This window comes from Caretta caretta, chromosome 5, assembly GCF_965140235.1.
Source record: "Caretta caretta isolate rCarCar2 chromosome 5, rCarCar1.hap1, whole genome shotgun sequence".
Taxonomy (NCBI): Eukaryota; Metazoa; Chordata; order Testudines; family Cheloniidae; genus Caretta; species Caretta caretta.
Genome location: NC_134210.1, coordinates 30,832,664 through 30,859,161, shown reverse-complemented (window position 1 = coordinate 30,859,161; position 26,498 = coordinate 30,832,664). Strand labels below are relative to the sequence as shown.

At 44.0% G+C, this 26,498-nt stretch overlaps 1 protein-coding gene across 1 annotated transcript in view; it reads left to right on the top strand.

The window, feature by feature from the left end:
* Window positions 1–7,001: 7,001 nt before the first annotated feature.
* CCL28 (C-C motif chemokine ligand 28) overlaps window positions 7,002–26,498 on the top strand; it is a 49,387-nt gene continuing 29,890 nt past the window's right edge. Inside the window, exon 1 of the mRNA XM_075128456.1 lies at window positions 7,002–7,359. The gene's annotated coding sequence lies outside the window, so the exon portion shown is untranslated. The remainder of the gene's footprint in view (window positions 7,360–26,498) is intronic.

The following is a 26,498-nucleotide window of genomic DNA, read 5'->3' as shown; positions in this document are numbered from 1 at the left end:
AACAGGCTTTTCCCTTGTGGTAGACAAATCCTTTTTGCTGAGGAAAAGAGTTGTCAATCATGCTTCTCATCTGAAGCTTTAGGCAACTTTTTAGGTAACTTGGGCTCAGGCCATTGCAAGTTTTGAAGATAAGGATCAATCCCTTAAATCTGACAAAAAGAAAAGGAGTACTTGTGGCACCTTAGAGACTAACCAATTTATTTGAGCATGAGCTTTCGTGAGCTACAGCTCACTTCATCAGATGCATACCGTGGAAACTGCAGCAGACTTTATATATACACAGAGAATATGAAACAATACCTCCTCCCACCCCACTGTCCTGCTGGTAATAGCTTATCTAAAGTGATCATCAGGTGGGCCATTTCCAGCACAAATCCAGGTTTTCTCACCCTCCACCCCCCCACACAAATTCACTCTCCTGCTGGTGCTAGCCCATCCAAAGTGACAACTCTTTACATAATCAAGTCGGGCTATTTCCTGCATAAATCCAGGTTTTCTCACATCCCCCCCACCCCCATACACACACAAACTCACTCTCCTGCTGGTAATAGCTCATCTAAACTGACCACTCTCCAAGTTTAAATCCAAGTTAAACCAGAACATCTGGGGGGAGGGGGGGAGGAAAAAACAAGAGGAAACAGGCTACCTTGCATAATGACTTAGCCACTCCCAGTCTCTATTTAAGCCTAAATTAATAGTATCCAATTTGCAAATGAATTCCAATTCAGCAGTTTCTCGCTGGAGTCTGGATTTGAAGTTTTTTTGTTTTAAGATAGCGACCTTCATGTCTGTGATTGCGTGACCAGAGAGATTGAAGTGTTCTCCGACTGGTTTATGAATGTTATAATTCTTGACATCTGATTTGTGTCCATTTATTCTTTTACGTAGAGACTGTCCAGTTTGACCAATGTACATGGCAGAGGGGCATTGCTGGCACATGATGGCATATATCACATTGGTGGATGTGCAGGTGAACGAGCCTCTGATAGTGTGGCTGATGTTATTAGGCCCTGTGATGGTGTCCCCTGAATAGATATGTGGGCACAATTGGCAACGGGCTTTGTTGTAAGGATAAGTTCCTGGGTTAGTGGTTCTGTTGTGTGGTATGTGGTTGTTGGTGAGTATTTGCTTCAGGTTGTGGGGCTGTCTGTAGGCAAGGACTGGCCTGTCTCCCAAGACTTGTGAGAGTATTGGGTCATCCTTTAGGATAGGTTGTAGATCCTTAATAATGCGTTGGAGGGGTTTTAGTTGGGGGCTGAAGGTGACCGCTAGTGGCGTTCTGTTATTTTCTTTGTTAGGCCTGACCTGTAGTAGGTAACTTCTGGGAACTCTTCTGGCTCTATCAATCTGTTTCTTTACTTCTGCAGGTGGGTATTGTAGTTGTAAGAAAGCTTGACAGAGATCTTGTAGGTGTTTGTCTCTGTCTGAGGGGTTGGAGCAAATGCGGTTGTATCGCAGAGCTTGGCTGTAGACGATGGATCGTGTGGTGTGGTCTGTGGTGAAAGCTGGAGGCATGCAGGTAGGAATAGCGGTCAGTAGGTTTCCGGTATAGGGTGGTGTTTATGTGGCCATTGTTTATTAGCACTGTAGTGTCCAGGAAGTGGATCTCTTGTGTGGACTGGACCAGGCTGAGGTTGGTGGTGGGATGGAAATTGTTGAAATCATGGTGGAATTCCTCAAGGGCTTCTTTTCCATGGGTCCAGATGATGAAGATGTCATCAATATAGCGCAAGTAGAGTAGGGGCTTTAGGGGACGAGAGCTGAGGAAGCGTTGTTCTAAATCAGCCATAAAAATGTTGGCATACTGTGGGGCCATGCGGGTACCCATAGCAGTGCCGCTGATCTGAAGGTATACATTGTCCCCAAATGTGAAATAGTTATGGGTAAGGACAAAGTCACAAAGTTCAGCCACCAGCAGGACAGTGGGGTGGGAGGAGGTATTGTTTCATATTCTCTGTGTATATATAAAGTCTGCTGCAGTTTCCACGGTATGCATCCGATGAAGTGAGCTGTAGCTCACGAAAGCTCATGCTCAAATAAATTGGTTAGTCTCTAAGGTGCCACAAGTACTCCTTTTCTTTTTGCGAATACAGACTAACACGGCTGTTACTCTTAAATCTGACATTGTATTCTATGGGTAGCCAATGTAGAGAGAAGAAGACAGTTATGTGCTTGTGGTATGCCAGGCTGCTAAGAAGACAGGATGTCACCTTCAATTCTGTACTAGTTGTCCTCGTTTCTTGATGGCTGAATGCTTTATGTGCAGGTAGATTGCAGTGATGTAGTTCAGCCACATGGTGACAAAGGCCTTTCTGACTGCATTAACTCATTTGAAAGTCTTTCACTCTATAAGTAACTTAATGTATTTGAATGCAGTGTTGTTGTAGCCTTGTTGGTCCCAGAATATTAGACACCTGGTGGGTGACTTACTTAATGTATTTGAAATTTACTGCACTCTTTACAGTAAGAGTAAATATAAATGTATAGAGTGCACCAGTCTTAAATTCACTGAAAATAGTATAGCAAATGCAGAATAATAGCTTAATTTAAAATGTGAGATACTCACCACTAAGGTTTTCCCAGGTGTTAGTCTGTTTAAATATATATTCAGTTTTACAACTGTTTTAAAAAAAATGCAAAAAAACTGTGTAAATATGACATAAAATTGTTTTACTTGTCCAGTGGCCTTATTAGAAAATAAGACAGACATCCCCACAAAAATCACACTGCTACTCTATTTTAAAATGCAATTGATATTTTTTATGGGTTCTGGTACAGTTTTTGCTTTAAAGAACTTTAATACTGATTGTGCCTTAAATTAATCTGTGATAAATTATGACAGTTCACTGATCATTGCCTTGCCCAAAGCTGTGTCTTCATATACTGAGTTAAATTGAATTAAGTATATTGTTAACTATCCAGGCTAAGGCATTCACCAGTTATTGGAATAACATTTCGTTTGACTATGAAAAAGCTACTTCATGTTCCTACCTGGCAACAAAAAAGCAGTTGAGGAGAGGGAAACCATGTGTTAAGATACTTTTAAAGATAATTTAATTGTGTTGAAATTGTCAAGATTGGAGCCAGGGCCATTCTTAGGCATATGCGGCTGCATAGGGCACCTGAAAATTTGGGGCACCATTGTGTCTTAGTGTCCACCCTTCTGCCTCTTCCTATCCCTGTTCTCCTGCAGGCCCCCACCACAGCTGGCTGCTGTAGCCTGTTGAGTTTTCCTCTAGAGGGGATCTAGTACTTAAAAGTGAAAAAGCCTTCCAGTCTGCCAGACCTATTAGCACAACAATGAAACTGTTAAAGAGCCATTCAAGTGGTAATGAAGCCATTTAACAGGCATTTGCCAATCCCAACGATGTACTGTCAGGTTCTGAATTTACTGAAAAAAGAAAAGGAGTACTTGTGGCACCTTAGAGACTAACCAATTTATTTGAGCATAAGCTTTCGTGAGCTCACGAAAGCTTATGCTCAAATAAATTGGTTAGTCTCTAAGGTGCCACAAGTACTCCTTTTCTTTTTGCGAATACAGACTAATACGGCTGTTACTCTGAAACCTGAATTTACTGAGAAAAACAGTTGTGCATTACTATAATATTTACTCAGAACATGTTAGTCTACAGGACCTTAGTTTAAAATTTGCTTTAAAAATATTTCGTTAATGTGTTGCTGAAGATTATAAAATCATATCTCTAAAAAATCCTTGCATAGATTTTTAGATGCACAGTCTGAGTATTCATCTTTAGCCTTAAATGCTTGGATCTTCGGACATATAGTTTTTTTAATAAATGCTTCAAAAGACCACCCTTATCTAAAATACACATGTGAGCCCGGACTGCCATCGGGCATAGGGGCACCAGTTTAATAATAGTGCATAGGGCCTCATAAATCCTAAGGACGTCCCTGGTTGGAGCTTGTAAATGTGCATTTGCATTGTAATCATTCCCTGAAATAAAAATGAAATTATGAGCAACATAAATACATCAAAGAGAGTCTTCAGTTAACAGAAGCTAATAGAATCAGCCTAAAATTCTCCTTTTATGTAAATTATACTCCTCATAAGCCAAATTCTATTCTGTTAGTATTACCTTACTTGGAATTTATACCTGTGTAGCAGAGAGTATATTTTGGTCTTAAGGGCATGATCTTGCTCCCTTTTTCAAGGCAAAACTTGTATTGAAAACAGTCAGTGGGAGTTTTAGAGAGAGTAGGTGAGGTAATATCTTTTATTGGACCAATTTCTGCTGGTGAGAGAGAGAAGCTTTTGAACTACACAGAGCTCTTCTTAACTTCTAGGTAAAATATTCAACATCTCAGTCAAATGCAAGGTGGAACAGATTGTTGAGCATAAGTAGTTAGCATATATTGTAAGGGACCATTGAAGGTAGAGTTTTGTCAGGTTAAAATGGGCTGAAGCAATCTCTTAAATGTATTGCCATCTTTTCCCATTCACTATATCACCATCCTAATGGCATTTACAGAATCCTGTTGTTTGCATTCTTTAAGTGGAAGAAATCTGTAATTGTAGGATTTTCTTTTAAGTATTACACTGGTATCTGTTAACTGTTGTCAACTTTGGTTTTAAGTCCTCTAAATTGGCCATAAGAGTGAATACTGTACTGCAAGACCGTTTTATTTTACTTGTAACACTATTGGAACATTAAAGATGTTTGACAAAAGTAATTATGATTGTGCTTGCTTATTACGCTCAGTCCTTTTGCATTTCTTGGAGGCTTGATGCTTAATCATCACTTTCGATCTGACTTCATTGTCACTTTCCATCTGTTTTCTTTGAATGTAGTTTTTGAATTGATTTTGGGGGAAGGGAAGGGAGGTGGTAATTAATAGGAAACCTCACTGTGCTACGGTTACACTTTGAAATAGTAACAATTACCATATCAACATAAGGCTAAAGAAAATTTCACTATGGTGAGATTCCTTAGTTAAAAAAAAATGGTATTTTGTACCTTTGAGAAGTTTAAAACCATCCCTTAATTTATAGAAATATTTGTCTTATCAAAGCAGTTGCCCAGTGATGTTTAACTGTGCAAGTAAGATGCAAGGACCTATTGAAAACCCACTTTGTGAAGATCCTGCAGGCAACTCAACAGTTCCTTGAGGCCTATGAAACAAAAGTTACTGTTTGCTCTGGTATTATTTTACTGTAACAGCATTGCTGGCATCAAATAATTATGTATATCAGTTGCTAGCACTTAAAACCAGCTTTCAAGCTAACAACATGAAAGCATCCTTACACAATTCAACAACATATACACTCTCTGACACTGAGGGCAAGAGAGAAAAAAAAAACCTAAAGAACAAACTTCAACCATACAGTTAAGATACATAACCATTGGTAACAAACTGAAGCTGTCAAAACTTAAAATGCTGATTCTCAAAATGTTCTAAATGGTTGTATCAGATATTACTTTATAATAATTAATGGCTTGTAAGTGAGGTGTGTCCAAACCAGTGCCAAACATCTCTGCAGCTTAGGAAAGGTCACATTTCTGACCTTCATGTCTGGCCTCTAGTTCCAGAAAGGACAAAGTTTGAGATTTTCAAAAGTGGCTAGTGAATTTGGGTGCCACAATTTTGTGGAGTCCAAATTGAGAGCTCCTAGAGGAACTGGATTTTTAGAATGTGCTGAGCACCCACGCTCTGAAAATCAGATTCCCTCAAAGCGTATAAACTTGAGCACCCAAAAACTGAGAAACCCAAAATTACTGATCACTTTTGAAAATGTTGTCCTAAATCAAAACAGTGGTTCTGGATGGACATGGACACACACACCCTCCACCCATGAATTTAATGTATTCAGGTACCAAGGTGAAGGACATGGTACAAAAAACTAAATAGAAAAGAATAGGTTCTGCCTCATTTCTAATTTGTAATTTATTTGCTCCCACAAAACTAATGATTTGGAAGTAAATGATATGAAGATTATTCCAGAAACAGAAAGGAAGGTGATGGGGGAGACACTAAATTGTTTATAGTAAGATTCTAGTAAAATATCCATGTAACAATTCATACAAAAGTTTCCCAATATATTTTTCTAGCTGATTTATATTTTTCTTCTATTTGTACAAAATATTCAGATCACAGAGTAAGTCATACAAGATGGAATTTGGTTATCTGCCACTCTTATCCTTCCTGCAAGACTGAAATATATGACTGGATTTCTTGATGGCTTTGATATAGGGTGCTATTGGTAGCAAAAACTTTCAGTGTTTGTACATCTGTAGTCGCTGGAGAGACATATTTCCTAGAGGCAGGCTTCCATTCAATTGACATTTTTGAGAGGATGTTTGATTCCTAATTTGTAAAAGCCTGACAGTGAATTTCTTGTATATTTTGTAGTCCGTGGCCAAATTTGAAGCCAGCAAAGGAGTTTACAAAAGTTGTCATGGATTTCTGTATATATTCTTAGCTATACTTACATTTTATTCCTAATCCTAAAAGTGACTTAAAATGAACAAAAATACCATTGCTGTACTAAACACATGCAAGCTTTAACCAAGTAGCACTTTAATAATGTTAAGAAAATTTTAACATGAAGCAGTTATGTCAACCGAACCAAAGTTAGGCCAATGCAGGAATGCTCGGAAAGTTCCTGAATGAGATAGGTAGGATGAAAGAATGCTTGTTAAGTTGCAAGGAGTGAATTAAGGAGGAGACCTGCATTCCTGCATTATCGTACCAGATGTTCTGAGAATGAGAAGGAGACCCACTGTCTCCACTCCCTGTTTCTGTTTCATGTATGTTCTTTACTCCTCGTCTTCTGTTTGACAACTGGATTGATAAGAAAGTTGGGGAGGCATAACGACTTGCAAAAAGCTATATACAATAGGGGATAGGTATGCATGCATGATAAAGAACTTTTAACTAACAAAGGGGGGGGGGGTTGGGCTATTTCATGAATGATCTGTGACGCGACGGACCTGTCTATAAAAACCTATTAGTTTTACCTAAGAGGTAGCTGGTTCTCTTCGGAGACGGGCTGCTCTCTATTGTTTTGTGCACTCTTCAATAAAGAGCTTATACTTGGACTTTGCTGGTGTTGCCTGTCTCTCTGCGGTCAGACAACGAATCATGCCATCTGGGGTTCAAGTCCCCGACAAATTGGTGACTCCGCCGGGACCCGTCTGACTCTCCGGCGTAGGATCAGACTCTAAAAGCAACGCAGAGCGCGTCCTCTGGCTTTGAGGAGCCTTACCGATGATCTGATTCCTGCGTCGGCAATAAGGCGTGTTCTGCGAACCAGCTGAAGCCCGTAGAAATCCAGCAACATCCACCTACCCGTTGAGTAGGCTCCAGATCCAGGTCTTCGGGGTTCGAGTCTCCGCAGAGGTAAGTGATCGCTTGATAATAAGGGTTGGGGATTGTGGGTTTGAGTCCCCTTTATACCTAGGATGGGACAATTTGGCAGTAAATGCCCGGGGGACGCCCCGTTGTCTCTAATACTCAGAGATTGGAAGGGAATCTCTGAAACCACTGGTTTAACTAATGAGAAATCAAAATGAAAAATCTGTGTCAGGTTCAATGGCCAGCCTTCACCACTCATTTGTCCCCGACTAAAGATTGGCCAGCCTGCGGAACCTTTTTCACAGACGGGATGGATTCCTTAAGAGATATTTTGGTCGATCTTAGACTGGGACAAATGGATTATCTGTTTGTACGGTATAATTATAAGCCAAAAGAAGGACGTATGGCCTTTGAAGCTGTTTTTATGGAAGAATCTAAATCTCCCCCGCCCTACGCCCCAGAAACTCGGACAGAAGAAGATGAGTATATCCCGATGGGGGTACCGCAGAGGCGGAGCCAATGAACAAAGGGGGAGGATGGGAAGAAAAAGGGCTATGTCCAAGGAGCGGGCCCTTCTGATACACTGATAGAAATTGTTGGAACTTTCAGGGAACCCTTTGGTTCTGGGTCCCCTGCAAGTGCAAAACTCCTCCAATCTCCTTTGCGGGCTTACCCTGTTCCACAAGTTAGCGGGCAGACTCAAATGGTGCTTACCCACACTCCCTTTACAACGGCAGATTTATTAAATTGGCAGCCTTCTATGCCACGTCTTCGGGATAACCCCGAAGCGGTAGAGAGAATGTTCCAAACTATTTTCTCTATCCACCTACCGACATGGGCAGATGTAAATCAACTGATGGACACCCTCCTAACCGAGGATGAAAGTCAAAAAGTCAAAGAAAAAACTGCAGCATTTCACCAAACTCAGCAAGCTTGAGGAGCTATGCCCACCGCTGAGCCTAATTGGGATCCAAACCCAGCTGGGTTTGGATCCCAATTAGGCTCAGCGGTGGGCATAGCTGAGGATTGAGAGAATGGGCATAGCTGAGGATTGAGAGAGCTGAGGGGAAGAGAAGGATTGAGTCAATACCGACAAGCTATTATGCATGGGCTAAGGGCAGCGGGGAAGGCTACCCCGAATTGGAGTAAGGTTACGGCATGCGTACAACTCCCTAATTAACACCCCTCCGATTTTTGTACCCGATTAACCAACAAGATGAGGAAACATAGCAACGTAGATTTAGAATCAGACTCTGAAAAGGAAATGATCAAGATAGTGTTTATGGCACAGTGTGCAAAGGACATTGCAAAAAAGTGTAGGGAAAACCCGAATGGAATGCAAGGAAAAAACCTACCTAAAGTAGTTAGTATCGCAACCCGAATCTATAATGGGAGGGAAGAAAAGAGGAAAAAGGAGAAAAGGAAGGAAAAACTAAAAGATATGAAGGATCAAGTGTCGCTGTTGGCAGTGGCCATGTCGGCAGGCAGAGAAAGGGGACGTGGGTGGAATCACAGTTCCCAGGGAGGACTCACTGGAAGGGAAAGGGGTGGATTCGTTAGAGGACAAGCGGGGCGCGGAGGTGGTATGGATACGGAATGTGATAGGTGCCATTACTGTGGTGAGGAAGGACACTGGAAACGAGAATGTCCCCATAGGCAAAAGGCTGACTGTATGCCTGAGATAGTAGGTCAATTCTTTGTAGACCATAAATGAAGGGAGGCGCCGCTCCCGTGGGGCCCTGAGGTTTATGAGGCCAGAATGATACAATTTAAATGTGATGCTCGATTTCCAGTGGTCCCCCTAAAAATAGGACAAGAAACTTATGAATTATTGGTGGACACAGGGGCCACACATTCAGCTATACCTAAGGGGGCGGCACCAAAGAATCAAGTGGAAAAATATGTAGTGGGAGTCACTGGAAAACCTGAATGACATTATATGACCAAAAATTGTATGGCCACTCTAGGTCCCTTTTCTGTTCAGCACTCCTTCTTATCAATGAATGGTCCAGTGAACCTACTGGGAAGGGACTTGTTATGTAAATTGCATGCCCAAATATCCTGTACTCCTAAAAGCATTTCCGTTCGTTTCCCAATGGAAAAAGTTTATCTGCTAACACATTTATACGCCTTGCCCATGAAATGAGAGCTCGTATGCCAGCCCTACAAAATACTTCATGCTGGGTGTGCTCATTAATGCCAGCCAATAGCCAAAAGGGTCTTCTCATGGTCCCTATTCCCCTTAGTGCAATGAATATGACCTGGACCCCATCCTGAAAGGATTCCTCAGGCAATTTAAATATTACCTGGGCTGATACCGACATCTCTAAAAGCAGGTATCTAATAGCTTGGAAACAAGTTGGTCAATGGTGCCTCTTAAAAGAAGGGAAAATAGCATTAGGTAATAGTGAGTGCAAAGCTTACTTTAATGGCACTCATTTTGGGAGTAAGAGAGGTCCTAATATCCCTCTCCTGGATGGGGCAACTTTTAGTACCTCTGCATGGCACAGTTTTACAGGTAACAAGTGCAGCTTACATGGGGAAGAACATTTCCTGTATCAAGGTCACAAATTGGTGGAACACTATGTTATATATTGCACACTTGAGTATAACCTGACAACTCATACTATGTGCTTATGTTCCTCCAATGCCTCTGTGACTAAATTCTCCCTCCTCCCATCTTGGACAGGATGGTACAGACGTATTAATAATACCTGGTCTAAAGTCACTCTTACTCTCTTCGAAGTATACTGGGTGTGTGGTAACAAGGCATACCTAGCCCTCCCTCCTTCATGGTGTGGCTCCTGCTATTTGGCTTGGTTAGAACCACCTGTAGTATATCGCGCACGACTTCCTAAAGGGAAAATCAGAAATGTGAGAGGGGCTGAGGAAGACATTAATGACTCTCGTCCCCTTACTTGGCGTGCCCTAAACGATTGGACAGGTGCTTGTGCAGGATTCGTCGTCACCTGTGGAGGTGCCACTTGGCGCATTGGAGAAGGAGTCATAAGACTTCAGGGAGTGTTGGAGGTAATGGCAAATACTACTGCTGAGGCCTTGATAGATTTAGCAACTGAGCAAAAAAAAAACTAAGGCAGATGGTTCTCCAGAACCGCTTGGCGTTAGATATTTTGCTGGCCTCTCAGGGAGGAACATGTGCGTTAATCGGGCAGGAATGCTGTGTATATGTTCCAGATGTTTATAACGCCACCTGGAAAAGAGCAAACCACCTTATACAAGTTGCAAAAGACCATGGAGGAGAGCGGGTTGACTCGTAGTGAAGCAATTTTTCAACTGAATTCCAGATATAGGTGGCTGGCTACATAACCTGCTTCACAGTGCTGTGGTAACTATTTGTGGTTTAATAGTTTTTATGTTATGCTAAGATGTGGCTGTTGGATGGGTACTAAGCTGTGTCCTACCAACGAGTGGATATTTCCATCTCACCACTTACAGTAGTCAGTGTGTCCCAAGAGTTCCGCACGGCACTCTGGGGACAAAGGGGGGACTGTTAGGAAAATTTTAACATGAAGCAGTTATGTCAACTGAACCATAGTTAGGCCAATGCAGGAATGCTCGGAAAGTTCCTGAATGAGATAGGTAGGATGAAAGAATGCTTGTTAAGTTGCAAGGAGTGAATTAAGGAGGAGACCTGCATTCCTGCATTATCGTACCAGATGTTCTGAGAATGAGAAGGAGACCCACTGTCTCCACTCCCTGTTTCTATTTCATGTATGTTCTTAACTCCTCGTCTCCTGTTTGACAACTGGATTGATAAGAAAGTTGGGGAGGCATAACGATTTGCAAAAAGCTATATACAATAGGGGATAGGTATGCATGCATGATAAAGAACTTTTAACTAACAAAGGGGGGGGGGTTGGGCTATTTCATGAATGATCTGTGACGCGACGGACCTGTCTATAAAAACCTATTAGTTTTACCTAAGAGGTAGCTGGTTCTCTTCGGAGACGGGCTGCTCTCTATTGTTGTGTGCACTCTTCAGTAAAGAGCTTATACTTGGACTTTGCTGGTGTTGCCTGTCTCTCTGCGGTCAGACAACGAATCGTGCCGTCTGGGTTCGAGTCCCCGACAATAATGTGCATATATACATTATATTTTTAATTGACTATGTACACATCAACTACACTACATGTACTTTCGGGGTGTGGATTAACTTGTCAGACCTGGGCTCATCTGATGTCACGGTTTCTCCTCACAGGGCCAGGACACCTTGTGACACTCCTCCGCAAACTATTAGTTTTCTTTTTACAATGCTTACAAGAAATTATTAATGAGTCGTAAGGAGATTTTTGAGGCCCTCTTACAAATTGTGGTGGAGGCATTTCAAGCATAAGTGGTAATAAAAAAGTCCAAAAATGTTTGTATGAGGTGTGGATAAGTGGCAGTTGAAACTGGCATTGGTGGTGGAGCAGAGAAGCAATGCAAGAAGAGACAAGCATGGAGATTCACGGAAGGGCAAAGCTACAAAGGGTCTTGGAAGTCGGGACAAAAAGCTTTAAGGGTAGGTTGGGTAGAAAGTGGAGGGATTCAACAAGGGGGTAGACATGGTCAGAACAACAAGCAAGAAAGATTAATTTGGTATTTACATTTTGTATAGACTGGGAAGAGAGCGGGTGCAATGTGAGAGATAGGGAGGCTGTAGATATAGAGGAGACAATCACACTAATCAAGACAGCAGATAATGAGTAAGCATTCTGGTTGTGTGAATAGAGAAAACATTTGTTCTTACAAATTTTATGCAGGAAGGAACATCAAAGTTTGAACACAGCTTGTCTGTGTCAAGGGAGAGGAAAGAGTGAAAGATAGATTTTATGTTTTGACTTGAGTGATTGAGATGATGGTGACTCATTCAAAAGTGACAAAGAATGAGAAGAGTGGACATGGCTTCAGAAGAAAGGTAAGAGTTTCAGTTTTGGTCTTGTTAAACTTCTATTTTAATGGCAAAAACATCCAGATGAAGATACTGGAGAGACAAATTGAAATGTGGGATTAGATGAAAGGAGACATATTTGTATGTGGCACAAGGTAGATCTGTAAAGTATTCATGTAAAGCTGCTAGATTACTATTTGATATTATGAATGAATGATACTAAGGTAAAACCTGCTATAGGCTGGGATTATAGTGCATTACAATTGGTAATGTGAAACTGTCTATTGACCTCTGTGACACTGGCATACCAGATGGCAGCTCATGCCAAGGCCACTGGGCCTCACTGAACATTGACAAATGCATAGCTGGAAAACAGTTTGGCTCTCATGTGTTAGCATTGTTAAAATAGATGTTGTGTTTATAAGAATGTGGTTAGTGTTTATGAAATGATTGCAGGACACTGCATATAATAATCTCACTTATATTATCTGTATCTCATAGTATAAAGTTATATTGAGTGTTTGCAGTTTAAACCACTGTAATTGTGTAACACCAGGCAAGAAAGAAGCATTAATTAATGTAAAGTGCTGGTCTTGCACACAAGAAGGCCCCATTGAAAGCAAATGAGCCATTGTGAAACATGAACTTTTGATTGCTCCTCACCCACACAGCTATGAAGAGAGACCTCCAGGTGAACACTCCCATCAGTTTAAACTCTGGGGGTAGGAAATAAAAATGAGTGCATGAGATGTTCATACTTGCTACTTGGTTGGTGAAATCTAAGTATAGGACTTGCAACCAATTTGGGGTTTGTGCCCTACTTCCAGGGGCATGGACAGGAATAAAAACTTGACTACTTTTGGAGGGGCACTTTCTGTGCCCCCTGCAGCCAGAGGAACTGCTTTTCCCCTCCCACCCATGCCGGAGGAGCTGCCTCTCTTCCCCCCATCCCTCACTGCGGCTGGAGGAGCTGGCTCCCGTCTCCTCCCCTCCCACTCCCTCGTAGCCAGAGGAGCTGATTTAGTCCAGGGCTGGTGGAGCTGTTATGCCCCCCAGCCTGGGTCTGGACAAGCTCGCTTTCCCCACCCCAGCCCAGAGGAGTTCTGTGCCACCACTGATTGGGTAGCTTCCTTGCACATGCTCCTGCCTATTTCTCAACAGTCTGCCCCAAGGTTGGCACTCATGCTTGTGAGCCAGCCAAGACAATGTGACAATCTCATTACTCCAAAGTTTTAGATACAGCTTTTTTGTATATTAAGTTGTATCAATATGGGGCCAACAGTGCATATGTGGTACTGATATTCTCTGCAAAAAGCTGTGGGTTTACTTTGTTGGTAGTAGGTACTGGTGCTCCCACAGGGACAGGTGGAATATATTACTTGAAAATGGCGATTACCTGAGCTCATTTGCAGTTAGAATGCAACACTTTTTAAAATACTATTTTATTGATGTAGATTCATTCGCATAACCTTGTACCTATTATTATAGTTTGCATTATAAGCCTGAACACTAAATTCAAATATAAGGAATAAGGGTTATGTACTCTGTGGTGCTTTAAAGTGAATGCAAATTCAACAAGAGTCGGTTTGCTTGCATGAGTGGTTTTTTTTTTACCTCTGAAAACGTGCGAGTAGCACTCATCAAAATGAGAAGTGACAACACTGGCTAAAGCTAGATTGTAGGGCATGAGCCAAAGCTCGCTGAAGTCAATGGAAAAACTCCCACAGACTTCTCTGGGCTTTGGATCAGGCCCACAGTGCAACTACAGTAGATCTGCAAATTCTCCCAGTCAAGGGAGACTGCTCTTTGTCTCAATCTTGAGCAACTCTGCTTTTTCTGCTCTTAGCAGGGCAAAACTGTGAGCAGTAACTGCCAAATAACTATAGATTGTCAGTTGCTTATATGAGGTGGACACTGTCCAGCAGGAGTTAGGTTGAGACCAGTAGTTCATTTGTGACATGCAAAACTGAGAGGAGACTTAATCCGTTTCATTACACAGCACTCTCATCTACAAAAATGGTTAACGGTCAAGAACAGACATAAAGACTCCCTACGCAGATCCCAAAAATGCCAAGGCTCAGTCAATAAATATTTTTCTTCTCATTTAATATTTCAGCTCTTCCATTAACAGTAGTGGAGAATCAAAATATTGAATTTTCTTTTCAGTCAGCATATTTTTTTTAATAAACCTTCATTGGTGTTTTTATAGTGCACCTAGAAAATTCTGATGGTCTTCTTTTGCACTAACTTGCACAGATTATTTTCTGGGAGTACTTATTAGACACTTTGATTTTGTTTGGAGGTGAATACATAGTGATTAGAATGGTTGAAAAGTTAGAGGGTTTTTTCCACAAAAGGTTGAACTTTTTGAGCAGAAATTCAAATACGGAAATATTTCAACTTGAAAACGGTGCCTCATGGGAGCTGTAGTTTGGATGCCTCAAGCTGCTATTCTCCTCTGCAGGCCAGTCTCCCAGAACAGACTACATGTCCCGTTTTGGAAAAGGCAAGTGTTAGATGCAGTTCAGCCAGGAAGCGTGGCCCATAGAGAATGGAGATGTAACATCATTGAACTACAACTCTCATGAGGCACCATGGCAGCATTTCTAAAGCAAACTATTTCAGTTTTTGGCCAAAATATTTTATTTTTTGAGTGATCTTTTTATTTAAAATAAATAATAAATGAAAGTTTTCACAAGAAGTGTCTGCTTTTCATGGAAAATTTTTGTTTTTCTGAAAACTCATTTTTCTGTCTAAAAATAGTTGTTCTTAGAGTGCTTGCTCATGTCGATTCCGTGTTAGGTGTGTGTCCCCATGTACATGGCTGCCGGAGATTTTTCTCTTAGTGGTATCTGTAGGGCCGGCTCTGGCACCCCCTAGAACCCTGTACTCATTCGCCGGTATATGGGGTGCCGCCGGGCCCACACCCTCTCAGTTCTTTCTGACCGCCCATGATGGTTGCTGGAACACCTCTCTCTCTTGCGACTTACAAGAGCTCCTAGTGGTTTTTCATTATACAATTCATGTATATAGTTATATTTTAGTGTGAGTAGTTAGATAAGTTAGGATAGATAGTGGTTCCATCAGGGATGTTGTTTCAGGGATGGGGCGTGCCCCAGTCCCCGGATTTCAAATTGTGTGCTGCCTGTCACAAGCCCATGCCAGTGAGCAACCCCCCGCCCCACAAGTTACTTAAAGTGCCTGGTGGGAAACGCAAGTCAACAAGTGCAAGATCTGTAGGCGCTTCAGGCAGTGCATACAGAAGGACGGGGTATTTGCCTAAAAGCCCTGTTAATAGAGGTGGCCCTTAGACTGGCCTTGGAGCCATCCCACTCCAATTCAGTGCTGAACACTTCGACCTTGATACAGAGTGCTCCACCAGCACTGGGCTCACACCATTCACCATCGTCGATGCCGAGACACAGGAGGCAGCGTGCTGAACGAGAGCACTCCCCCACGCCTAAGAAAGGGGTGGCAGGTGAAGGACCCGAGCCGGGCCACTTGCCATCTGCTGAGCTCAAGAGACACAATCTCCACCTAAGGCTCCAAGCCCAAAAAGGAAACCACCAACAACTCCTGGGAGTGCCTGGAGGCCCTTGCGCCTGTTATCTCCTTCAACACCGGAGGCATTTCAGGTGGCCAGGGACCTGATAGCCCTATTGGTGCTGCCCACATCACAAGACCTTTCTTCGACTTCAGAGTCAGCAAACGCAGCCCCCTCCAAGGGGAAACCCCCCATGGGCCTGTCGCAATGGTCACTCACCTGGCAGCAGTCCCCAGCATTCTGGCACCAGTCTCCTACACCATGACCTCGGTCTTCAACCCTGTGGCCCCCATCCCCAACTCCTCGTTCCCAGTCATCTGGCTCCACGACACGTATTGCTGGCCTCACAAGGTTGATTTCTATCATATTGGCACTGGTTGCCAACCTCTTGGCATGGGTCACCGACTCCAGCACTGGTGCCGACTCCTCAATCCCCGACTCCTCAACGCTCTCCACCATCTCAGCAGCGATCCCTGCCTCCGTGGTATCAATCCACAAAGCCACATCACAGGTCCCCACCCCACCCTGGCACCACTCCCATCATAGCCAGCAGAAGGAGGCACCGACAGCCCCACAGCGGTCTCCAAGGGAGGACTCCTCCCCAACCATAGAAGCATTGGTCGCTGTATGCACTGGACTTCGGTGCTGGCCCTGCGTTGGGAGTCTGGCCACCAGGGCAATGACCAGCACATTTGGCAATATTGGAACCTGTGGGGGGTTCCTCTAATTACTCCCATAGGTCATCAGCAGCCACATCTGAGAAGCGGATCACGGCACCGCCCGCCTGCCCAGATGCAGGAGCCTGACTCCGATACCGGTACCAAGGTGCATACCTCGGCTATGGGGGAAATTACCCTGATTGAAGAGGGGGTTCCAGTCACTCCCCTGGCATTACCATTGTCCTCATCATCCCCAGACAAGGTGGTTGCTGGTCCTGCCCACCCGCTCCCACCAGACAACTTTTGGGCTCACCAGGAGCTCCTTAAAAGAGTTGCCTCAAATTTAGGATTAGAGGCAGAGGAGCTGAAGGAGTCTACAGTTACCTTCTTTGACATGCTGGCAGCTTGGGCCACTTCTAAGATTGTGCTGCCAGTCCACGAAGGGGTGCTGAAATTGGTCAAGGCCCTCTGGTAGACCCCATCTTCTCTGTCTCCAAATCGAAAAGGGCAGAAAAGAAGTATTATGTCCTAGCCAAAGGTTATGACGACTTGTACTCTCACCCACCCCCGGGTCTCTGTTGGTGTCTGCCACGAATGAGCGGGACAAACAGAGCACCACACACAAAAATAAGGATTCAAAGAAGCTGGACTTGTTTGGTCGAAAAATTTCTTCGACAGCCAGCCTCCAACTCAGGATCTCCAACTAGCAGACATTGCTGGGGAGATATATTTATAATATTGGGGACTATGTGGCCAAATTTTAGGATTCCTTGCCTCAGGATTCGAGACAAGAATTTCTGACCATTATGGAGGAGTTCCAGACAGTAGCCAGAGCCTTTTTCCTGGCTTCACAACGTTGATCTCCATCTCCTCAGCACCAGTAATCATCATATCGGCACCAGTCAACACTGGATGCAGTTGATTTGGGGTCCAGATCAATGGCCTCAGCTGTGTCCATGTGGCACAGTTTGTGGCTGCAGTCCTCTGGGCTTTCTTACGAAGTGCAGCAATCTATTCAGGACCTACCCTTTTGAGGGCAGTGTTCTGTTTTCAGAGTAGACAGATACCAAGCTGCATGTCCTGAAGGACACCAGGGCTCCTTAGGCCTGGACACTAGGAGACCTTTCCATCCACCACCACTGCCTAGATTCTCAGGTCCACCTCGGTAAGGACCGTAGAAGAAAAGAGACAGAGGCTTTAAATTCTGCTGACCTGCTCCATCCTCCTCAACCTCCCAGTTGGGCTCCACATGACACCCGGGTGGTCCACAGCAGGCATTTGGAGGGTGCACCCGAGGACAGTGTACTGGACTTGCCTCAGGATCCCTCCCCCCATTTATTTCTGAACTGTTTATCTTCTTCCCTCACTCCAGGTTACCTCAACCCATTGGGTGCTCAACAGCATAACAGCTGGTTACACCCTGCAGTTTTCCTCCACCCCTTCCTCCCACCCCCTTTCCCCATCCCTCTTCAGGGACCCCTCTCATGAACAACTCCTCATCCAGGAGGTGGAAACCCTCCTACAGGTAGGAGTTGTAGAGGAAGTTCCTCAAGAACTGAGGGGGAAGGGGTTTTACTCCCGATATTTCCTAATCCCGAAGGCCAAAGGGGGCCTCAGGCTCATCCTAGATCGGCATCACCTCAACTAATATCTCAAGAAGTGGAAATTTCGCATGGTCTCCCTGGCCTTTGTCATTCCCTCCCTGGATCCAGGAGACTGGTATGCCACCTTTGACTTAAAGGATGCCTATTTCCATGTTTCTATTTTCCATGGACACGGAAGATTCCTCCAATTCATAATGGGTCAGCGCCATTACCAATTCACGGCACTGCCCTTCAGCCTATTGTCCTCTCGGAGAGTCTTCACAAAGTGCATGGGGGTGGTGGCCGCTTACCTAAGATGTCAAAGCATGCAGATCTGTCCATACTTTGTTGACTGGCTTGTCAGAGACAGATCACGAGCCCAGGTCCAGCACAGCCTCACCTTAGTACAAGCCACCTGTTAAGAGCTGGGCCTGCTTATAAACTAACAGAAATCAACTCTAACCCCAGTTCAGAGAATAGAGTTTATAGGACCTGTCATCCCTGACTTGGTGGGCGGACTCACAATCGACGATGGAAGGGGTTCCCTTTGTAGCCCCATCCCCATCAGTGATGTTGGTCTCAGACACTTCGGATCCGGGGTGGGGAGCCCACCTTGGCAACCTCAGTATTCAGGGTCTCTGGTCCCAATAGGATCTCTCCCTCTATTATAAATGTCGGGGGACTCAGAGCAATACTCTTGGCCTCCCAGGCGTTTCTTCCCTACCTGATGGGCAGAGTGGTGCAGATCTTAATGGACAATACTGCCTCATGTTCTACACCAACAAGCACGGCGTAGTTTGTTCGTCGGTCCTGTGTCAAGAGACTCTCCAGTTATAGGACTTCTGTGTGCAGCATGCCATTCATCTCGTGGCGTTGTACCTCCCGGGTGCCCAGAATGTGCTGGCAGATCTCCTCAGCAGATCCTTCTCTTCTTTCCACGAATGGTCACTCCACCCAGAGGTTGTCAATGTGATTTTGCAGACGTGAGGGACTCCCCAGGAGGACCTGTTTTTATTCAGACAGAACAGAAAATGTAAGCTATTTTGCTCGATCTGTGGGCTCGCCAGATGTTCCCTGTCTGACTACTATATGCCGTCCTGCCGATACCCCTGGTTCACAAGGTCCTCCTGAAAGTCTAGCTGAACAAGGCAAAGATAATCCTGACAGCTGCGGTGTGGCTGCACCAACTCTGGTTCCACATGCTGCTGGAACTTTCGATAACGATCCTGTTAGCATTCCTGCTCCTACCAGACTTGCTCTCGCAGAACCAAGCAAGGCTGTCTTCTTCACCCAAACCTAGCGTCCCTGCACCTGACTCTGTGGCATCTGTGTGGCTGAATGCAGAGGAATGGGAGGAAGATCTGCTCGGTGTAAGCCCAGCACATCCTGTTGGGTAGCAGGAAGCCCTCCATCAGGGCGACCTATCTAGCTGGAAACGCTTCACCTGTTGAGCCTCAGGCCACAGTCTTTCTCCCTCAATGGTTCTCGCTATAATCCATCATAGACTACCTGCTTCATCTCAAGCACCAAAGCCTGGCCCTTTTGTCAATCAAGTTCACTTGGCAGCTCGGTCTTCCACCCTCCAGTCCAAGGTAGATCAGTCTTCTCTCATGACATGATGATCATGCTCCTGAAAGGTCTGGAAAGGCTATACTTGCAAGTTTTTGACCCTATCCCTACTTGGGACCTAAACCTGGTGCTGTCAAGGCTCGCAGGTCCCCCCTTTGAGCTGCTGTCATCTTGTTCTCTGCTGCTCCTCTCATGGAAGGTCTCCTTCCTGGAGGCAATCACTTCAGCCCGACGGGTCTCCGAGATCAGAGTTTTGATGTCTGAACCCCGTTATACAGTATTTTACAAGGACCAGGTTCAGCTTTCTTACTTAAGGTGGTGTCAGTTCCACAATAATCAGGACATCTTCCTACTGGTCTTTTTTTCCAAAGCCTCACAAGACTAATGAGGAGTGTCAGTTACATTCTCTGGATGTTCTGCGGGCCTTGTCCTTCTACATCGAGAGGACCAAATCCTTCTGTAAGTCGACATAGCTCTTCGTCACAGTGGCGGATAAGATGAAAGGTCTGCCAGTGTCGTCTCAGAGAATCTCCTCGTGGATAACTGCCTGCATCAAGTTCTGCTATGAACAAGCAGGGGTGTCACCACCGTGACTGCCCATTCCACCAGAGCGCAAGCTTCGTCAGTGGTCTTCCTTGTGCAGGTACCGATCCAGGACATCTGCAGAGCTGCCATTTGGTCTTCAGTCCATACCTTTGCACCCCATTACACCATCATTCAGCAGGCGCAGGATGGCACCAGCTTTGGTAGAGCAGTATTGCAAACAGCATGTCCTTGAGCTCCAAGCCCACCTCCAGGGATGCTGCTTGTGAGTCACTTAACATGGAATTGACATGAGCAAACAGTCGAAGAAGAAAAAACAGTTACCTACCTTTCATAGCTGTTGTTCTTTTGAGATGAGTTGATCATGTCCATTCCATTACCCACCCTCCTGTCCCTCTGTCAGAGTTGACAGCAAGAAGGAACTGAGAGGGCCTGGGACCAGTGGTGCCCCATATACTGGCGCATGAGCACAGAGCTCCAGGGGGCATTGGAGCTGGCCCTATGGATACTACTAAGGGAAAAATCTCCAGCAGCTGTGCACGTGGGCATACACACACCTACCATGGAAAGGACATGAGCAACACATTTCGAAGAACAACAGTTAACGAAAGATAGGTTACCCTTTTTTCCTAATTGTCACTGGGTGATTGACCCTTTAAGGGGAGATAGGTCCAACCCCACCTGTGACACGGTTAGCGGCATCCCCAGCTTTGGACTTTTTCCAATTCTAATATATCCTTTTTGAGATGGAGTGATCAGAACTGCACACGCTATTCAAGATGTGGGCATACCATGGATTTATACTGTGGTATTATGATTCCTACTGTCTTATTATAGATCCCTTTCCTAATGATTCCTAACACTTAGCTTTTTTAACTGCCACTGCATACTGAGCAGATGTTTTGAGAAAACTAGCCACAATGACTCAAAGGTCTCTTTCTTGAGTGCTAACAGCTAATTTAGACCCCATCATTCTGTATATATAGTTGGGATTATGTTTTCCAGTATGCATTACTTTGCACTTATCTGATTTTTATCAGCCATTTTGCCACTCAGTCACCCACTTTTGTGATTACAATGGAACCTTCTGGCCTTTGAGTCTATGAAGCTAAGAAAGGTCTTTGGAGTATTAAAAGATGCTGTATTGACAATAAATCCTGTGAAAAGGATTTTAACCCAAAGGTCAGTGTTTTTTTTTCCCTGTGACTTTTTTCTGCAGCTGAAGCAATGCCTGGATGGAGTAAGATGAGTGGTCAATTACTATGAAAAACTGATTCTAATATGTATAGATCAATCCTGCTGTGGTTGGATTAAGAGGAAGCAGGTTCTACCTGTTTATGTCTCAAATGTATTCTGATAAATGCCGCAGGATCTTTTTTTCTTTTAATTAGTTCTTGGTTTGGTTTCATATCCATCTAATAAACTGGGACTCCTTAGTCACCAAGACTGTCTCCTGTGAGTGCATTTTCCCCAGAATTCTTGTGTAGTCAGCAGTTATAGTGTATCTCACTCTGTGCGTATGCTGGATGATTTTGGGGCACTCTTTTGCAAAGAAGAAAAATTTCTGACATGTTCTTGAAACCATTCTCACAATAGGGTGACACGGTTATTATTTAAATATCACACTAAGCAGATACTGGGTAGCACGTCAGTATCCGTTTAAAAAGCATATGCAGTAGGCTATAGGTATACCTTGTCTAGGAAAAGACAAATGATACTATAAAGAGGGGTTTCATCCAATCCGGTATTAAGAACAGAGATTCATCTCTCTTTTTTCTTTGTCCATTTGTTCTACATTCCCAATTTGCTGAAGGGCTTCTTAGTTAGATTGCTTGCTTTACCACATAGCGTAAATTGCTTACACTAAAGATTAAAGGTTTCAGATGATCACGTGCAAAAGCACAGAACAGTTACAAAATCCTTATAGGCAAGCTCTGTTAATGAGCTGCTGGTTGGCACTTGATACCACTGCTGCAAGGTAAACAAGGAAGTATCTCAAAATGGAGAGTGTTTTTATACTTTAGGGAGAGAGTAGGTTATTTCCCTGGTGACATTTCCTCATTCTGGACAGCTTTGAAGTTTCCCTGCTAAGAATTACTTTATTGATATCATTGAAGATACCAGCTTTAGACAAGAAATCAAAGACTCCCTGTTGCTCAGTGACCTGCCTACATGAGAGACCACCTCATGGTCTGATCTAAAGCCCAGATAAATTAATGGGACTCGTTCCATTTATTTTTAATGGGTTTCGGATCAGTCTCCACCCCCTTTGACAAGCTGCCATAGTTGTGGTCTGCAGACTGTTTTTAGTGCTCAGGTGGAACAAGTTTAGTGCTCACGTGGTTCTGGTCTCTTTCCAATCGATGCACAGAATATCTGAGTAATTCCTGATATAAACCAGAGTGAACTGTCATTTATGTTAATATTCTACCAAAGTGTGAACTCTAGAGCTATTGAGGCATTATTAGCACTCCTAATGGTCTATTTTGCAGCCTCCCTCACCCCATGACCATCAGACGATATATTCTTTCATGGCTGTGTAGATCTGAGGTGTTTAGTATTTACAGTGCTGTTTTACTTTTGTTTCCCTGGAAGTACCAATAAAAACCAACTTGCATAAAGCTTATCTACTTTCCTACACATTAACATCAAACCAATTTTGCATTTCACCTCTTGTCTGACATTCTTTGCTTAAGGTTGTAAAACATGTAAACTGGTAGTTGTGTAAACTTTTACAGCTGGGGAGATACCTTATCATACTGAACATAAATAATGTGCAATTAATTATCAATACATTTATATATAAAGAGATAATATTAATCCCGGTGCCAAGGTCCATCAAAAAGCCCACTTAAGTTTCGAAGAGAAAAATTTACATGTTGTACAGTAAAATGTTATTTATAACATGTAAATATTACAAAGTGGATAACTGTATCTAGGTACATGTAATTCTCTGGAAGAGAATGGTAATATATTTGGTTGGCCTTGGGCTATGTACCTGTTTAAAAAGAAAATGTGTTGTGTATGTATCTGAAAACAAAGGAAGCAATGCTAGTTTTTGTTTAGCTTCAGGTAAATTGCTAGCAAATGTTAGGACCTTTTGCATCCCTTCAATCTCCCAGTGTATCCTGAACAGAAGTTCTCACCTTCTCACCAGCTGATATGATAGATTTGGATAAAACTATGGAGTAAAGAGTTGTTGAGAGACAGTAGCAAATTCATATTCCAATTTGTATGATATGGATTTGCAACACTTCAGAGAGGGACTGGAAAGAAAATAATACAAAGAGGTATGCATCTATTCCAAAACTCTGAGAGGTATAATAAATGATTGTGAAAAAGCCAGTCCTTTGTACCACATAGAGCCGTATAACCTGGGAAGGTGTGTGGCAAAATGAATGAATGAAAATCAGCTGGATGTTCATAAATAAGTTGTTTTGTAAGTGCTATGTGAGAAACACCACAGTCCAGTGAAGCAGCAACAGCAGCCATACCACTTGATTCTATTCCTATTGAAGTCTATTACACTGGCTACAAATTAATAGGAAACCATGGTCCAGTGCTCTGAGGTACGGCACTGGGAGCCAGTGCTCTAATCCCAGCTCTTATACCAACTCTCTATGTAGTCGTAGTCGCAGCCAAGTTACCTGATCTTTCTGCTTCAGCTTCTCACTGTAAAAGGTGGGTAATAATACTTACCTAGCTCTCAGTAGACCTCTGAGAAATAATTGATTAATGCTTGTAAAATGCTATATACACACCCCCAAAAACTATGTTAAAAGAGCATTATTAAGATTGTAACATCAAGCACTCAAATGTTAGAAAATGCCAGAATCAAAATTGGCTGTACAACTTTAATTTAGCCTTTTGTGCATATGCATTATGATAGTCTTTAATTGCATGATCACATACTAGTTTTTCCACAGGTTCCTTGCTTCATTCAGTGCACAGGATGGACTTACACTGGGGATGAATCAAGGTTGTGAGGCAAAGTAGTCTGTTGTCTGTTGAACCCTTCTTTCTTTGTTGCAGATTTGTCTGGATCTAGACTGTTCTCAGTGGTAGCTGATGACAGAACAAGGAGTAATGGACTCAAGTTGCAGTGGGGGAGGTTTAGGTTGGATATTAGGAAAAACTTTTTCACTAGGAGGGTGGTGAAACACTGGAATGCGTTACCTAGGGAGGTGGTGGAATCTCCTTCCTTGGATATTTTTAAGGTCAGGATTGACAAAGCCCTGGCTGGGATGATTTAGTTGGGGATTGGTCCTGCTTTGAGCAGTGGGTTGGACTAGATGACCTCCTGAGATCCCTTCCAACCCTGATATTCTATGATTCTATGCAAAAGTTGGAAGGTGTGTCATGAAAGAGGCAGGGGATGGCAAAAAGAGATAGGACGGATTCATGGTTAAGGCTGTTATCATATAAGCCTGTTTGTTAGCCTGAGATAGTATTTTGTGTTTGATTTTCAATACTCTTACATCCTTACTAATATGTATGAAGGACAAAGATGCTGTGTGTTGCATTTCCCACAATCAGATGGGGCTTTTAGTACAATGGGACAGATAAGGGATGGAACTAAAAGTGTTACAGGGTATGGTGGGAGTGTAGAACAGAGTGAATATCCTGGTCTATGCAGACAATCTGGTCCTGATCGCAGACAACCGCAAGACTCTCCAACAAATGCTTGACATCACTAGCCAGGCTGCCAACTGGATGGGACTCCACTTCAATGCCAGGAAGTGCGCATCCCTGCATATCGATGGCAGTAGAAGGGAATTGGTCCAGGCAACACCATTTCAGATCCAGGGTGAACCCATGATCTTCCTTGAGGACAGGCAAGCGTACCAACATCTCGGCACACCGACAGGTTTCCGTGTCCAGCAGATACCTGAGGATACCGTCGCGGAGCTCCTACGAGATGTGGCCAGGATCAACTTCTCCCTACTGACACCACGGCAGAAGATCAATGCCTTGAACACCTTCCTGATCCCCTATATCTCATTTGTTCTGAGGGGATCTGCCATGGCGAAGGTACCTCTGAACAAGGCAGACAACACCACTAGGCACCTGGTGAAGAAGTGGATGTTTCTTCCCCAGAGGGCCAGCAATAAATTGGTGTACATCTTACACAGGCAGGGCGGTGCCAACGTCCCTCGTATGGGTGATCTCTGCGACATTGCAGTGATCGCTCACACCTTCCGACGTGCCCGGACGCCATGGTGAGAAACATCGCAGAAAGTGCTCTGCACGATGCCGTCAAGAAGCAAATTGCCAGGACCCTCTCCAACCAAGATGTTTCCACCTACTTGAGTGGCTCACTGGAAGGCAAACTTGGAAGAGACAGGGGAGACTTTGCTTCGCTCTGAACTCGTGCCCACAATGCTACGCGACAACTGGAGAAGCGTATCGGCTGCCACTGGATGTGGTGCGAGGAATGCCAGGAGCTGGGAGTCCTGGTGCCACAGGTGAAAAACACAGAGCGTACCATCATCACTCCAAGAGCTAGAACAATGCTGGAGAGGACCCTGAAGGATGCCATCCACTGCCAATACGTGGAAAACCTGAAATGGAAGCCAGACCAGGGCAAGGCCTTTGAGGTGACATTCAAGTGGGACGCCAGCAACCACTTCCTCCCCAGGGGCAGCTGCACTCGATTTGCCGACTGGAGGTTCATTCACTGGGCCCAGCTCAACTGCATCCTGCTGAACGGAGCCATCCGCCACGGTAATCAGGACAAGTGGTACAGGAAGTGCAGCTACACCAACGAGACGCTACCCCATGTCCTGTGTAGCTGCAAGCCCCATTTGAGAGCTTGGCAGCTGTGACAAAACGCCACCCAGAATCGCCTGGCCAGAGCCATACCATCACCTGTGGGTGTTGGATCATATTAAAGAAGTTCTGTATTAAAATCACAAATGAGTTTGATTCCCCATAGTTTAAATTCCAGGGTATTACTAATTAAGAGGGAGGTCTCTTGGTTTTTGGCAGCTAATTGTGTTAGTACATCGTAAGACAGAGTCTGTTCTCAAAGCAATACTGTGTAAGAACAGAAACAGCACACAGAGACTCCCCGCCCTTTTGTTGTATTTATCTCGCTTTGTTAACATTAAAATAGAAATAGAGGATGTATGTGGATGGATGCTTGGTGTGGATAATAACTGAATGATGAGGGAGGTGCCAGCCTAAGAATGCAGTGTCCTTCGGCTGAAGAAGGTGTCAAGTGGAAATAACCAGAGGACCTCCCCCGGAGGGCAGACTGGAATCCACCCAACAGCCTCAAGGATGGGAGAAACGAAGAACAAGATAACATCTGGCAGCATGGAGCTGTCAGGAAAGTGCCGTCTGCTGATTGATTCAGCAACAGCCTGATGAAGCAATTCCCATAGACTGGCATA